The 13257-nt window shown below is 39.3% G+C and overlaps 1 long non-coding RNA gene across 1 annotated transcript; it reads left to right on the top strand.

Moving 5' to 3' along the window:
- The first annotated feature begins 828 nt into the window (after positions 1–828).
- On the top strand, positions 829–9572 carry LOC115021027 (uncharacterized). The gene is made up of 3 exons (XR_003833699.1): positions 829–1240; positions 1485–1626; positions 9201–9572. It is a non-coding gene; the product is annotated as an uncharacterized LOC115021027 (long non-coding RNA).
- The last annotated feature ends 3685 nt before the right edge of the window (positions 9573–13257 follow it).

Below are 13257 nucleotides of genomic sequence, written 5' to 3'. Positions count from 1 at the left end.
ATTCAACCAGGCCAAAGCCTTGATCAAGTGCGGAGAATTACGTGCCCAGAAGGTAGACCTACATGAGCACCTTTTGAGAAATTGTCAACTTTCACCAGTGAAAAACATTGCACAAAGGAAACACAAAAATTCAAGCTATATATACTTTGCTGGAGACTAAGTGTCTCGTTGGGCGTGGTACAGCCTCAGCAGCTTCGTCAACTTGTGCTTCTCAAGATGCCTCCTTATATCCTGTGGCCCATTCTACAGGCCTCTAAATTGTGTTCTTGACGGACGTATTTTCTAACATCAGCTATTCAAACCAGGTCTGTGAGTTGCAGTTCAATTCAAGTTCATGAGTTCACACAGGAAGCACCTGCTGACAGTCAGTCTTAGACACCCTCACAGTGTGTGAGTGCATGGGCCACTAGCACGCACACACACACACACACACACACACACACACACACGCACACACACACACACACACACACACACACACACACACACACACAGCCTGCAGTATACTTGCAGCAGGGTGTAAGTCGAACATAAACCAGTTTAAAAAACATTTTTCATCAAACATAATCATTATAAAACCATGAAATGGAATCCCTTAAAACAATGACATCATAATGCATAAAATGTATGGAAAAATTATAAAAGATAAAACGTTAAAGGCCCCTGCCTTAGAGTATACCATTATAAACTTGCTCAGGTGCAACCAATCAACTTCCAGATCAAACACCAGGCTAATTGCCCCCCACCTGACATCCATTGAAGTGATTTTGATTATTTCCGAATAAAACCAGCTGTTTCTTGAATCCACTACCAGTAGTGCATGGTACTGCAAAGAATTCACCATGGTTGGAAAAGTGCTTTCAAAAGGCCTCTGGGCTAAAGTTGTAGGAAGGCACAAGTGAGGTGAAGGCTACAAAAATATTTTGAAGGCTTTAGCTATCCCTAGTACTGTTCAGAGCATCATTAAGAAGTGGAAAGCGTATGGCACCCCCAACACCTTGGGCAGTGGCGGGCCGTCAGATATATATTTTCCCACAAATATGCCGTCCGTCCAAACTGGATGACTGAGCCAGGAGGACATTGATCAGAGAAGCAACCAAGAGGCCAAAGGCAACTTTGAAGGACTTACAAGTTGTTATGGCTGGGACTGGTTTGTCTGTGAATGTGACAACAATCTCACAGGCTTTACACAAAGCTGGCTTGCTGGCAAGGTGGCAAGAAAGAAGCCTTTTCTGAAAAGGTGCCACTGTACAGATTGTTGTAAATTTACTTGCATAAAAAACAGCTCTTAAATCGTCCATGTTTCTGATTGTTGTGGAAATTGTCAACTACTTATTCAAACTGCTACAGTCTATCATTCTATCCATGTCTGGCATAGAAAGGACATTTGACAACTAGGCCCTGTCATATTGTCTATTACCCATCTATCTTTTTACTTTACCATATCTAACGCCTGCTCTGTCTCTTCCTCTATATGGGATAAGTGGTCTGGCGCTGAGCAGCAGGTCTGAACTTCAGCAGGTGCTGGAGAGGAGGAAGAGGGTGCAGACTGACTGGGAAGAGGAGGGAAAGAGCAGGACTCCTCTGGAGGATGTGCTACTCAGACGTCAACAGAAACAATTTGAGGTAATTTCCTGCTTCAGCGATGACATAAAATGCTTATTTGAATGTAACTCAATGTAACTATCAAGTGACCTGCCTTAAGGGAGTAACTATAAAGGTCCAAAGCCATGGGGAAACTGTAGATAAAAGGATACTTGACATATTACAGTGTGGCCCCCTTACACATAAATCAGCAGTAGGCTATGATCTGTGCTCACAGCAACAAAGGCTTCAGAGCACCATTACAGTTTAGCAGAGGTTTACGTTATTACAGGTTATTTATTACTTCACCAGTGTCAAGTAGTAAGAAGCACCACTGTTTACTATTTGCAAATTCCAAAATCTGGTAGTCCCATTTTAATGCTGAAATTCAACCATGCTGAAAATCTTCCTTCGATGGAAGATGATGCTGTACAGTTCTGAGAACACTGAAACACAGAATACATTTTTCATCCATTAAAGACTTGACTCGTGTACAGTGGCTGTATTGTTTATACACAAAAATTACATAATCAAGTTATTTATAAATGAGAAAGTTTCTTAAACTGCTGATTACCCACATACCTAATAACTACCAATCAGGACCACCAGGTAAATCAATGAAGGATATCCTGGCAAAATGTATTATCTTCTGGAAGACCAATCAAATTGATTTAACGGGGACAACTCGGCTTAAGTCGATCTATCCATCTCAGCAGGCAGCCAAGTCAGCATAGTTTCAAAACCACTTGGCTGGGGTGAAGGGGCGGTGGCAACTTTTGCCAGATGCAGTTGAATTTGGAGTCTCTCTCTTTTAAAGTTGGCTGGATATGGCTGCACATTTGGTGCAGATCAGGGATTCAGAAAGGTTCTAGGCAGGTCCAGAATTTAGCTGGGGCAAAGCATAGGCAATTGTCATGAAGAGTGGAGCAGGTGGACCCTCATGCAGAAGACTGCAGGCAACAGGAACTTTAACGGCAAACAACTTTAATATCAAGTTTGGTGCAGGTAAAGCATAACAGAACTTCATGTTACAACACAAAAGGATCCAACAAGGACTGAAGCAAAAACCAGCACTCAAACACAAACTAATCTGACGATGGGATGAAGCGCAGGTGGAGAGATGGCCGGAGTAGCACGGGTGAGGGGAATTAGGCAATTAATGAGGCAGTGAGCTGATGAGCAGCAGGAAAAACACTGTGAACAGGAAAGGAGCTGATTGGCTGGGAAGACCAATAAGGCGGATTTAGAGGAGTGTGTAGATAGGCAGAAAACTGGAAGCAGAGAAGAACTAAGAAGTCTGATGTAGATGAAGTGTGTAGAGGGGCAAATGCAGCACAGGAAAAATGGAAAAACACACAAAGAAAGGAAGTAAAACCAGACATGACACACCTGACAGACAAACGGTTGGAGCGATAACAGAAATCCAGCAGAACGAGAGAGTGATGTTTGGGCTTCTTTTTGTTTTATAGTCTTTTGTCCAGGGTGTCCAGTGTCACTGATGCAAAACATTAACCCCTCCCATCAATAAACATCCGTGTTTGATTTTTTACTTTAAACCTTATTTTAAATAATAATAATAAGCTTTATTTGTATATCACCTTTCATTCAAGAATTGCAGTCCAAAGTGCTTCACAGCAAAAACATTGTACAAGTTTAGACAGAGAATTTACAGTACAATAATCACAGTGTTGATGTAAATGAGTGTGAAGTAACATTAAAAACAGTATAAAAATTAAAATCACAAGCAGAATTAAAATAACATTGGGAATCATGCCTAGTTTCCATATCTGTGCATACTGACTTGTCAGTTGGTAATGGTTCGGTTCGTCCATGTCGTGTGTTACCCAAACAATGCCAACTCCTTCCCGGATCTGGATTTCATGGTGGAACGAGCAACCATCTAGATCATAGATCTCTAACAGGCAGACGGACCCGGACCGTCACCGGCACTTTTAACCGGCGCAGCTTTTCTTTTTTTTTTGCTTTGCGCATTCACATTCACTCTGCTCTGCATCACGAAGGTTGAGCTTCGCCCCTGACACACACACACTCGTGTGCACTCCTACAGTCAGAAACAGAGCAGAGGAAAGGAAAGTAGTGAACTAAAGAAATCACGCCACACACCCCCCCTTCATCCGGACCTTTGCCTGAGGAAATTTTCTCTTGGTGGACTTAGTTGAATACCCCTGATCTAGATGGACCAGGGGAGGTCTTGGTAAACATTTTCATCATAATAATGTTGATTTCATGGAAGCGATCGATTATGTGATTAGTAGGGACTGGGAGCTTGGTTGTTCCTCACAGTTGCAATGCTGACTTTCTTTTGGTTATGGGCGTAATTAAACTCTATATCATAGCCCTGCAATGCCATCATCCACGATGTTGGATGATCGTCCTTCCCTCAGCCATTGGCTGTTAAGGAAGGTGGCAGGTTGGTGACAAGTCTTGATAAATTGCGATCTGATCTGTAGCTGTTAAATTGTTACACGGCCCTAGGTGGCACAAAAGGTTTTTTCCTGCAGTGCATCAGAAGCAGAAGCATCAAAATGCAAATTCATTTTGATGCTTCTCAGAGGTTGGCTCGTGTAGGCATGACATGCTTGTCTTGTGTCATATTTATTATCCAGGGAAGAAGCATGCCTTGAGGTAAAACTCTTTGTCGTATTCTGGGTAGGACAGTATCACTTTCATCTGACAGAGGGACTGCTCTTGGAGTTCTCTGCAGTTGAAGGGCTTATCTTTGTGGAGGAACGTGTAGTCCTCAATAAACTTACAGGAATAGTTGCAGACACCCAGGAAGCTCCTTCATTCTGACATGGCTGTTGGAGCTTTGATGTCTCTGATGGCTCGAATCTTCCCATCTTGGTGTTCGATGCCATCAGCATCCACCCGTCAGGTATTCCTTGAAGGTTTGACGTAGAGGACTGTGAGACAACCCTCCTCTCACCCAGATAAAGGAAGGAGAAGGATGTTTTTGGTGAAATAAAACAGTTTAATGGGGTGACACCATGGCCTTTTCATGCAAAACAAAGACACCGTTCCGATACAGTCTCTCCAACACATTCACACCCAAACACTCTCTCTGCTGGTTATGGCTACTTGACAGTCGTATGGACCCAGCCTACTGCAAGAGAATAGAACCAGGTTATCACCATGCTTCAGTGACATGCGGTGAGGTTTATGAATGGTGTTGCGCTGACTCTTTCAGAGTCATATTTACAAATATATGAACCCAACAGAGTAGCTTATTCACCATTTTCTTGGCAGGATGAACATTGACTACTGGTTATGTGTGTGTATATATATATATATGTATATATATATATATGTATATATATATATATATATATATATATATATATATATATATATGTGTGTATATATATATATGTATATATATATATATACATATATATATATATGCGGTATTACAGTCACTTTACCGCACCGTTGTGACGAAAAGAGAGCTGAGCCAGAAGGCAAAGCTCTCAATATAACCGGTCGATCTTCGCTCCTATACATATATATATATATATATATATATATATATATATATATATATATATATATATATATATATATATATACATATATATACTATATATATATATATATATATATACGTATATATATATATATATAATATATATAAATTATATGTATATATATATATATACTGTAACATACTATATATACATATAATATATATATATGTATATATATTAATATATGTACATATATATATACATATATATATATATCTCTATATATATATATATACATATATATGTTACACAAGAAAACAAGGCTAAAACAAACACAAATACTACAATGTACTGCATTCTTGTAGTGCATTTTTTGAATTTGTATCAGGGAAACATTGTCCATCAACTTTAAGGTTTGAACACCAAGCATCATTGACGTAAACACAGTCCCTTGTCCCACCGGAGTCTCCGTTCTGCCCATCAACTGCAATAGTTGATACGGGATGTAATATGGTGCCAGGTCTCAGTAAAGATGGGGCAACAACAGTCTCTGATTTCCACTTGCTGGGTTAGCTTAACCTCTTACAGGGTGGGGGAATTTACCCGAAAATACCACAAACGACATCCCCAAAGTAAATTGAAAGCTGCTCGTCAACCATTTGCACCAGCTGCATGATTTTGGTCTCATTCAAAAGATAACTCTTTTTTTGTTCTTTCAAAACAGTGAAGAATCACTATAGGTGCTTCTGACACTGAGTAATAGTGGACTGATATACTGAATTTGAAAATTGAAATTAAATTGAAAATACACTCCGCCTGAAGTTTGTTGTTGAAAAAGATGCCTGAAGATGGTATAGCTGGTAGGTATGGACTGGAAAACACAATAAAAACATAGAACCAAGTGTTATGAAGTAAAACTTCCAATTTCAATAAAAGGGATAAAAACTTAATATATTAGACATATTTTTCTTAGAGTAACACCAGCGTACATAAATATTATTATTTTTATTTATTTATAAATAACTATTATATACCCATATTCCCTATTAGTAGTAATGACACAGAGTAAGTGAAGTATAAACACATTTTCTTCTAATATTTTTATGTTTATTTTGTATTTCTTCTGAACATAAATAATAAATTACATTTTTAAAAATAAATGTAATTTTGTAAAAACAAACCAAAGGAGTGACGCATGTAACGAACGAAGCGTTCATTGTCTATACGACGCGGAGGCTGATCTGCTGGTCTCAGCCTGTAACAAAAGAAGAGGACTGGGACTTCCTTATAAAGTTGACACTCATTGGCTCATGAAGGTTGTAAAAAAACAATCTACCGCTAACATGAGCGCACAAGATATTAAGTTATGACTGTTTATTATCACACAATGTAAAAATCGATCAGCTGATTTCACAGATTGCAACACCTGTTCATGGGCTTTTATCGATGTGCACCATGTGCACCAATGCGATGGAACACCATCATCCGGGTATCATCCCCGGAGTTACTGTGTCTCATGTCGCAGGTTGCCACTGATAAAGTTTACGTCAGATCAGAAATCGTGGCTGTATTTGTACTATGTTGTTTATCCTGTAAATACGACATCTATTGCACGTCTGTCCGTCCTGGGAGAGGGATCCCCCCAGTTGCTTCCCTGAGGTTTCTTCCATTTTTTCCCCTTTAATTATGGGGTTTCTTTAAGGAAGTTTTTCCTTGTGCGATGCGAGGGTCTAAGGACAGAGGGTGTCGTAACCTGTACAGTCTGTAAAGCACACTGAGACAAATGTATAATTTGTGATATTGGGCTATACAAATCATTTGATTTGATTTGATTTGAACACTTTACCTACATGCATTAGGAGGCAAGCTCTCTCAGTATCTTCAAAAGTAAGCTAATAACATATCTCTTCACTTAGCCTTTTAATGGTGATATTTTATACAATCTTTAATGCTTTATGCCACTTTAAACTCATTTAAATGCTTTTATTTAAGCTGCTATCTTTTTACTATTAGCCTTTATATATTATTTTACTAATGCATGTATTCTGTCTATTTTACTTCTAATCTCTTTACTTTAGCCTTTTAATGGTGATATTTTTTATTTAAACAATTAATGCTGCTACTCTATGCCACTTTAAACTAATTTAAATTATTTCATTCTGTACTGTTCATTTTTGCTAACTGATTTAACATTGAATGTGTAAGGTAACTTCGATAAATTTCAGAGTGTGTATTCTTGAAAACCTGAGATCAAATACACTGTGTTACCACGGAAAAAGAGGAAGTTTCTCTGATAAATGTGTAAGATTATTGGCTTTAACCGATATGCTACTTTATGCCACTTTAAACTCATTTAAATGCTTTTATTAAAGCTGCTACTTTCCTTATTGTAAATCGCTTTGGACAAAAGCGTTAGCTAAATTAACTGTAATGTAATGTCTCTGTTCTGTCTCTGTTCTGTCTCTGTTCTGTGTCTCTGTCTGTGTCTGGTCTGTGTCTTTATCTTTGTCTGTCTCGTCTGTGTGTGATCTCTGTCTGTCTCTGTTTCAGTCTCTGTCTGTGTCTCTGTGTCTCTGTTTCTGTCTATGTTTCTGTCTCTGTATGTGTCTCTGTCATGTTTCAGCCTCTGTCTGTGTCTCTGTTTGTGTGTTTCTGTCTGTGTCTGTGTCTGTGTCTTTGTCTGTCTCTGTTCTGTGTCTCTGTCTCTGTTCTGTGTCTCTGTCTGCATGCCATCCCCAGATTAGCCTCTTTGTATCCTAAATTAGGGGCTCTTTTCGATTCACCATGCAGGCAGGTGAGGGAGTATGATATAATGAAGTTCACACTAAAGATACTTCTGGGTTAATTTTTTATGTCCAGATGTCCTGTCCCTCAGAGTTCCCATGTAGCGCTCAGGGGTCCCCACCTTGGGTTTTGGTGCAGTTCGCAGCGGTGCTGGAACACGCAGCAGTGGAGAAGGAGAGGGGCTGGAACTGCTGGCTGAGTCAAGGCGCTCTTAGCCGCTGGAGCGGGGGCGGCAAAATTCCCTGGCGCCTGCTCAGGTTGATGCCGACTGGCCCTCTCAAGAGACTGTGGTGAAGAGGTGTGCGCTGGGTCCATAATTAGCCAGATTGTTCTGAAAATAAATGCAGCACACAGGAAACCAGGAAATCAAATCAAATCAAATCAAATTTATTTGTATAGCCCAATATCACAAATTATACATTTGTCTCAGTGTGCTTTACAGACTGTACGGTTACAACATCCTCTGTCCTTAGACCCTCGCATCGCACAAGGAAAAACTTCCTAAAAGACACCCAATTAAAGGGGAAAAAATGGAAGAACCTCAGGGAGAGCAACTGAGGAGGATCCCTCTCCCAGGACGGACAGACGTGCAATAGTAGTCGTGTGTACAGGATAAACAACATAGTACAAATACAACATTGACAGAATTATGTGTGTTGTTGAAAAAAAAAGAATAGAAAGTTTGGATGAATCCAGGAAATGTCAATAAGGCTTCCGGTGTCCAGCAGGACCAGGTCAGCAGGCGCTGTCACGATTCATGATCCTGACGTAAACTTTATCAGTGGCAACCTGCCACATGAGAGACAGACACTCCGGGGATGATACCCCGGATGGTGATAATGACGTTTAATGTCAAAGCTTGGAAGTTACAGTGCCAACTATATTCATATTAAAAATATATATATATTTATGGTCAGGATAACATAAGGATGAAGTATTTTTCATTTCCAGAATGTGTGTCAATTACAAGAATGAATTTAAATAACCTATGGTTATCTTAAGTTAAATATGCTACTTTTATCATTTATTTGCTTGCTGAAGTACTGATATATAGTAGTACTTGTGTTAAAGTTAATTAGAGTACAGGAATCTTTATCTCGTCGCCTCATTATAATCATTTTTTCTTCCATTAATTGGAAATGTGTGTAGTGAAGGGAGGTACAGGTTAATTTTAACAACTCCTACGTATATTATTAGTCATGTAGAAGAAAATTACTGCCATGGCTACTTCTTTCTAATTTTGCAGGGCTATCAATCCAAATGCTAGTCGATACTGGAGCTGTCATAATAATTTGGCCATCTTTACATGAATATGCAGAGCCAATGTTTCTTCTTTTCTCTTTTTAGAGGGAGAAGGAACAAGACGAAAAGGTACGAGGTGAAGCCCAGTTGTTGGAGTTTGTTAAAGTCCGACAGAACCTAAGAAAGATCCACTCAGCGGTCCAGAACAAGGCTGCAAACACCTGAAGTGCTACAGAAGAATGCACCCAAATTGTAAAATAACTCTTGTCTTTTTCTGAGGTTTTCAGCTCTTACTTCCCTTCAAGTGTAAAAGTAACAACAAGGTGCATGCTGAAAGACAAATGCTATTGATGGACTTCTTAAAGATAGACAAATACAGTAGAACTGTTATGTATGTATTCTTTCATAGCTGTGTAAAGAAATGTCATCTGCCAATTTGTCAGATGTAAAATATTTAAACATATTTTTGCTTGATATGGGAGCTGTTATTTATCAATAGTATGTTGCAGAAAACAACTATAATCTCCTTTGACTTGTGAAATTTGTTAACATCATTATTGTGAATGCATGTTAAAGAATTCTTCATAATCTCTGGCATTTTATTTGAAAAGAATATTAGTTAGCAGAGTCAGGAGTGAAAACTCATCAGGGCAAAAAAAAAAAAAGGATGACAAATGTGAACACCAACCACCTGGGAAGATTCAAAACAAATATATATACAGTTTTAAAATGTGGATTTAGAGTAGATTTTAGCATGAGGATACATGTGTTAAAAAAACCACCCTAGAATAATGTAATCTTACTGCTACAAAAGTCATGTAAGGGGATACAGACAAGTGGTGATAGGCCCAGACAACATGTGACCCAGGGAGACCCTGCCCATTAAGATTCATCCTTTGGGCTAGGCCTACATCATAATTGTATGGCAATCCATAAAATAGTTGTATGGATATTACATTGGTGGACTGACCAACCAACAATGCCATCCATGCGGCTAATGACTAGGGAATTCTAGACTTCTGCATTTTAGTAGTCATCGACTACTCCCATAAAATAGTTTTATAACATAATAATTTAAATCCTCCAGCCTGTGCCAGAGCAAAGCAAAACACACAAAAATTTATAAAATTAATCAAAACCATCTTGTTGATGACCCTCCACTGCTCCAACAATTACCACCTCTGGTCCGGTCCAAAGTAATCCTTCCTCTATTCACTGAGCTAGATGGGAAAATGTGTCGCTCCACACCTCCACACTCATCTTCTCTGACCTCCCACTCGCTCTTCGGGGGAAACTATTAATTTATAGAGCAAACGCAAAAATGTGCCTGCTCTGCAAGCTAGCTGTTCGATGTAATATAAAATATGATATCTAAAAGACACACAAACACAGAAACAGCTTTAAAAGTGATAATTAAAAACCAATAAAACGTAATCCTGAAGCAAATGGAATTATAATTAATATTTAGAATTGTTATTTAGAATTACTTCATTGGACCTTCCTGATTTATTTTTTATACTGGGAAAGTGTGACCCTCCTGATTGGCTAGTACTCATTGCCTTCTTGGTTGGGTTGGTAAAGTTCAGGCATGAGGAGTGAGATATGTTAGGTTTAGGGCAAGAACTTAAGGGTAAGCCAACCAGAGGCCGAGTATGGCGGGTCATGCCTTTGCCATGGTAGGAAAAAGAATATCATGGATGATGCATAATACATAGCCATGTGCGAGAGTGTGTATTTCCGAAGCAATAAGCACAATGACCGTTTGTTTTTGGTATAATGGACTGTCGAACAAATAGCATGGTACCAAGCAAATGGTAATGCTCAAAGCACTGTGTGTTCTGAGACCTTTCTAACAGAACCAGCATTAACTTGTTCAGCAATTTGAGCTACAGTAGCTCTTCTGTTGGATCGGACCACACGGGCCAGCCTTCGCTCCCCACGCGCATCAATGAGCCTTGGTCGCCCATGACCCTGTCGCCGGTTCACCGGTTTTCCTTCCTTAAACCGCTCTTGGTAGGTACTGACCACTGCAGACTGGGAAACCCACAAGAGCTACAGTTTTGGAGATGCTCTGACCCAGTCGTCTAGCCATCACAATTCTGCCCTTGTCAAAGTCGCTCACATCCTTAAACTGGTCCATTTTTCCTGCTTCCAACACATCAAATTTGAGGACAAAGTGTTCTAACATATCCCACCCACTGACAGGTGCCATTGTAACGAGATAATGGGTGACTATGAGGAGATGATGAAGCTGCCCAGCAAGAGCACAGTTTGGGAGAGCACCCCTTTTGTGCCTTAGGTCTTTCCCACCTCTCAGGTGCAGACAGTTGTTCCGTTGACCCACCCAGTTCCTGGAAGAAAACAACAGAGCAGCACAGGAAGCCAGACAAGGGTCCATCACACACCTGTTAAAAGATTATTGCAGTACATTTGTGAGAATACAAAGGATGTATGTACAAGGATTTAATGATAATTTATTGTCATTCTGCGACACAGGGTTGGAAACTCAGTTCTAGTCTATTTATGTTACACAAGAAAAACAAGGCTAAAACAAAACACAAATACTACAGAATGTACTGCATTCTTGTAGTGCATTTTTTGAATTTGTATCAGGGAAACATTGTCCATCAACTTTAAGGTTTGAACACCAAGCATCATTGACGTAAACACAGTCCCTTGTCCCACCGGAGTCTCCGTTCTGCCCATCAACTGCAATAGCTTGATCAGGGATGTAATAATGGTGCCAGGTCTCAGTAAAGATGGGGCAACAACAGTCTCTGATTTCCACTTGCTGGGTTAGCTTAACCTCTTACAGGGTGGGGGAATTTACCCGAAAATACCTACAAACGACATACCCAAAGTAAATTGAAAGCTGCTCGTCAACCATTTGCACCAGCTGCATGATTTTGGTCTCATTCAAAAGATAACTCTTTTTTTGTTCTTTCAAAACAGTGAAGAATCACTATAGGTGCTTCTGACACTGAGTAATAGTGGACTGAATATACTGAATTTGAAAATTGAAATTCAAATTGAAAATACACTCCGCCTGAAGTTTGTTGTTGAAAAAGATGCCTGAAGATGGGTATAGCTGGTAGGTATGGACTGGAAAACACAATAAAAACATAGAACCAAGTGTTATGAAGTAAAACTTCCAATTTCAGATAAAAGGGATAAAAACTTAATATATTAGACATATTTTTCTTAGAGTAACACCAGGCGTACATAAATATTATTATTTTTATTTATTTATAAATAACTATTATATACCCATATTCCCTATTAGTAGTAATGACACAGAGTAAGTGAAGTATAAACACATTTTCTTCTAATATTTTTATGTTTATTTTGTATTTTCTTCTGAACAATAAATAATAAATTACATTTTTAAAATAAATGTAATTTTGTAAAAACAAACCAAAGGAAGTGACGCATGTAACGAACGAAGCGTTCATTGTCTATACGACGCACGCGCCACCGGGAGGCTGATCTGCTGGTGGCTCAGCCTGTAACAAAAGAAGAGGACTGGGACTTCCTTATAAAGTTGACACTCATTGGCTCATGAAGGTTGTAAAAAAACAATCTACCGCTAACATGAGCGCACAAGATATTAAGTTATGACTGTTTATTATCACACAATGTAAAAATCGATCAGCTGATTTCACAGATTGCAACACCTGTTCATGGGCTTTTATCGATGTGCACCAATGTGCACCAATGCGATGGAACACCATCATCCGGGGTATCATCCCCGGAGTTACTGTGTCTCATGTCGCAGGTTGCCACTGATAAAGTTTACGTCAGGATCAGGAATCGTGGCTGTATTTGTACTATGTTGTTTATCCTGTAAATACGACATCTATTGCACGTCTGTCCGTCCTGGGAGAGGGATCCCTCCTCAGTTGTTCTCCCTGAGGTTTCTTCCATTTTTTCCCCTTTAATTATGGGGTTTCTTTAAGGAAGTTTTTCCTTGTGCGATGCGAGGGTCTAAGGACAGAGGGTGTCGTAATCTGTACAGTCTGTAAAGCACACTGAGACAAATGTATAATTTGTGATATTGGGCTATACAAATACATTTGATTTGATTTGATTTGAACACTTTACCTACATGCATTAGGGAGGCAAGCTCTCTCAGTATCTTCAAAAGTAAGCTAATAACATATCT

The sequence above is a fragment of the Cottoperca gobio genome, chromosome 2 (genome assembly GCF_900634415.1).
Source record: "Cottoperca gobio chromosome 2, fCotGob3.1, whole genome shotgun sequence".
In the NCBI taxonomy this organism is placed as follows: Eukaryota; Metazoa; Chordata; class Actinopteri; order Perciformes; family Bovichtidae; genus Cottoperca; species Cottoperca gobio.
Note: the sequence above shows the minus strand (reverse complement) of the source record. Positions and strands in the feature narration are given on the sequence as shown.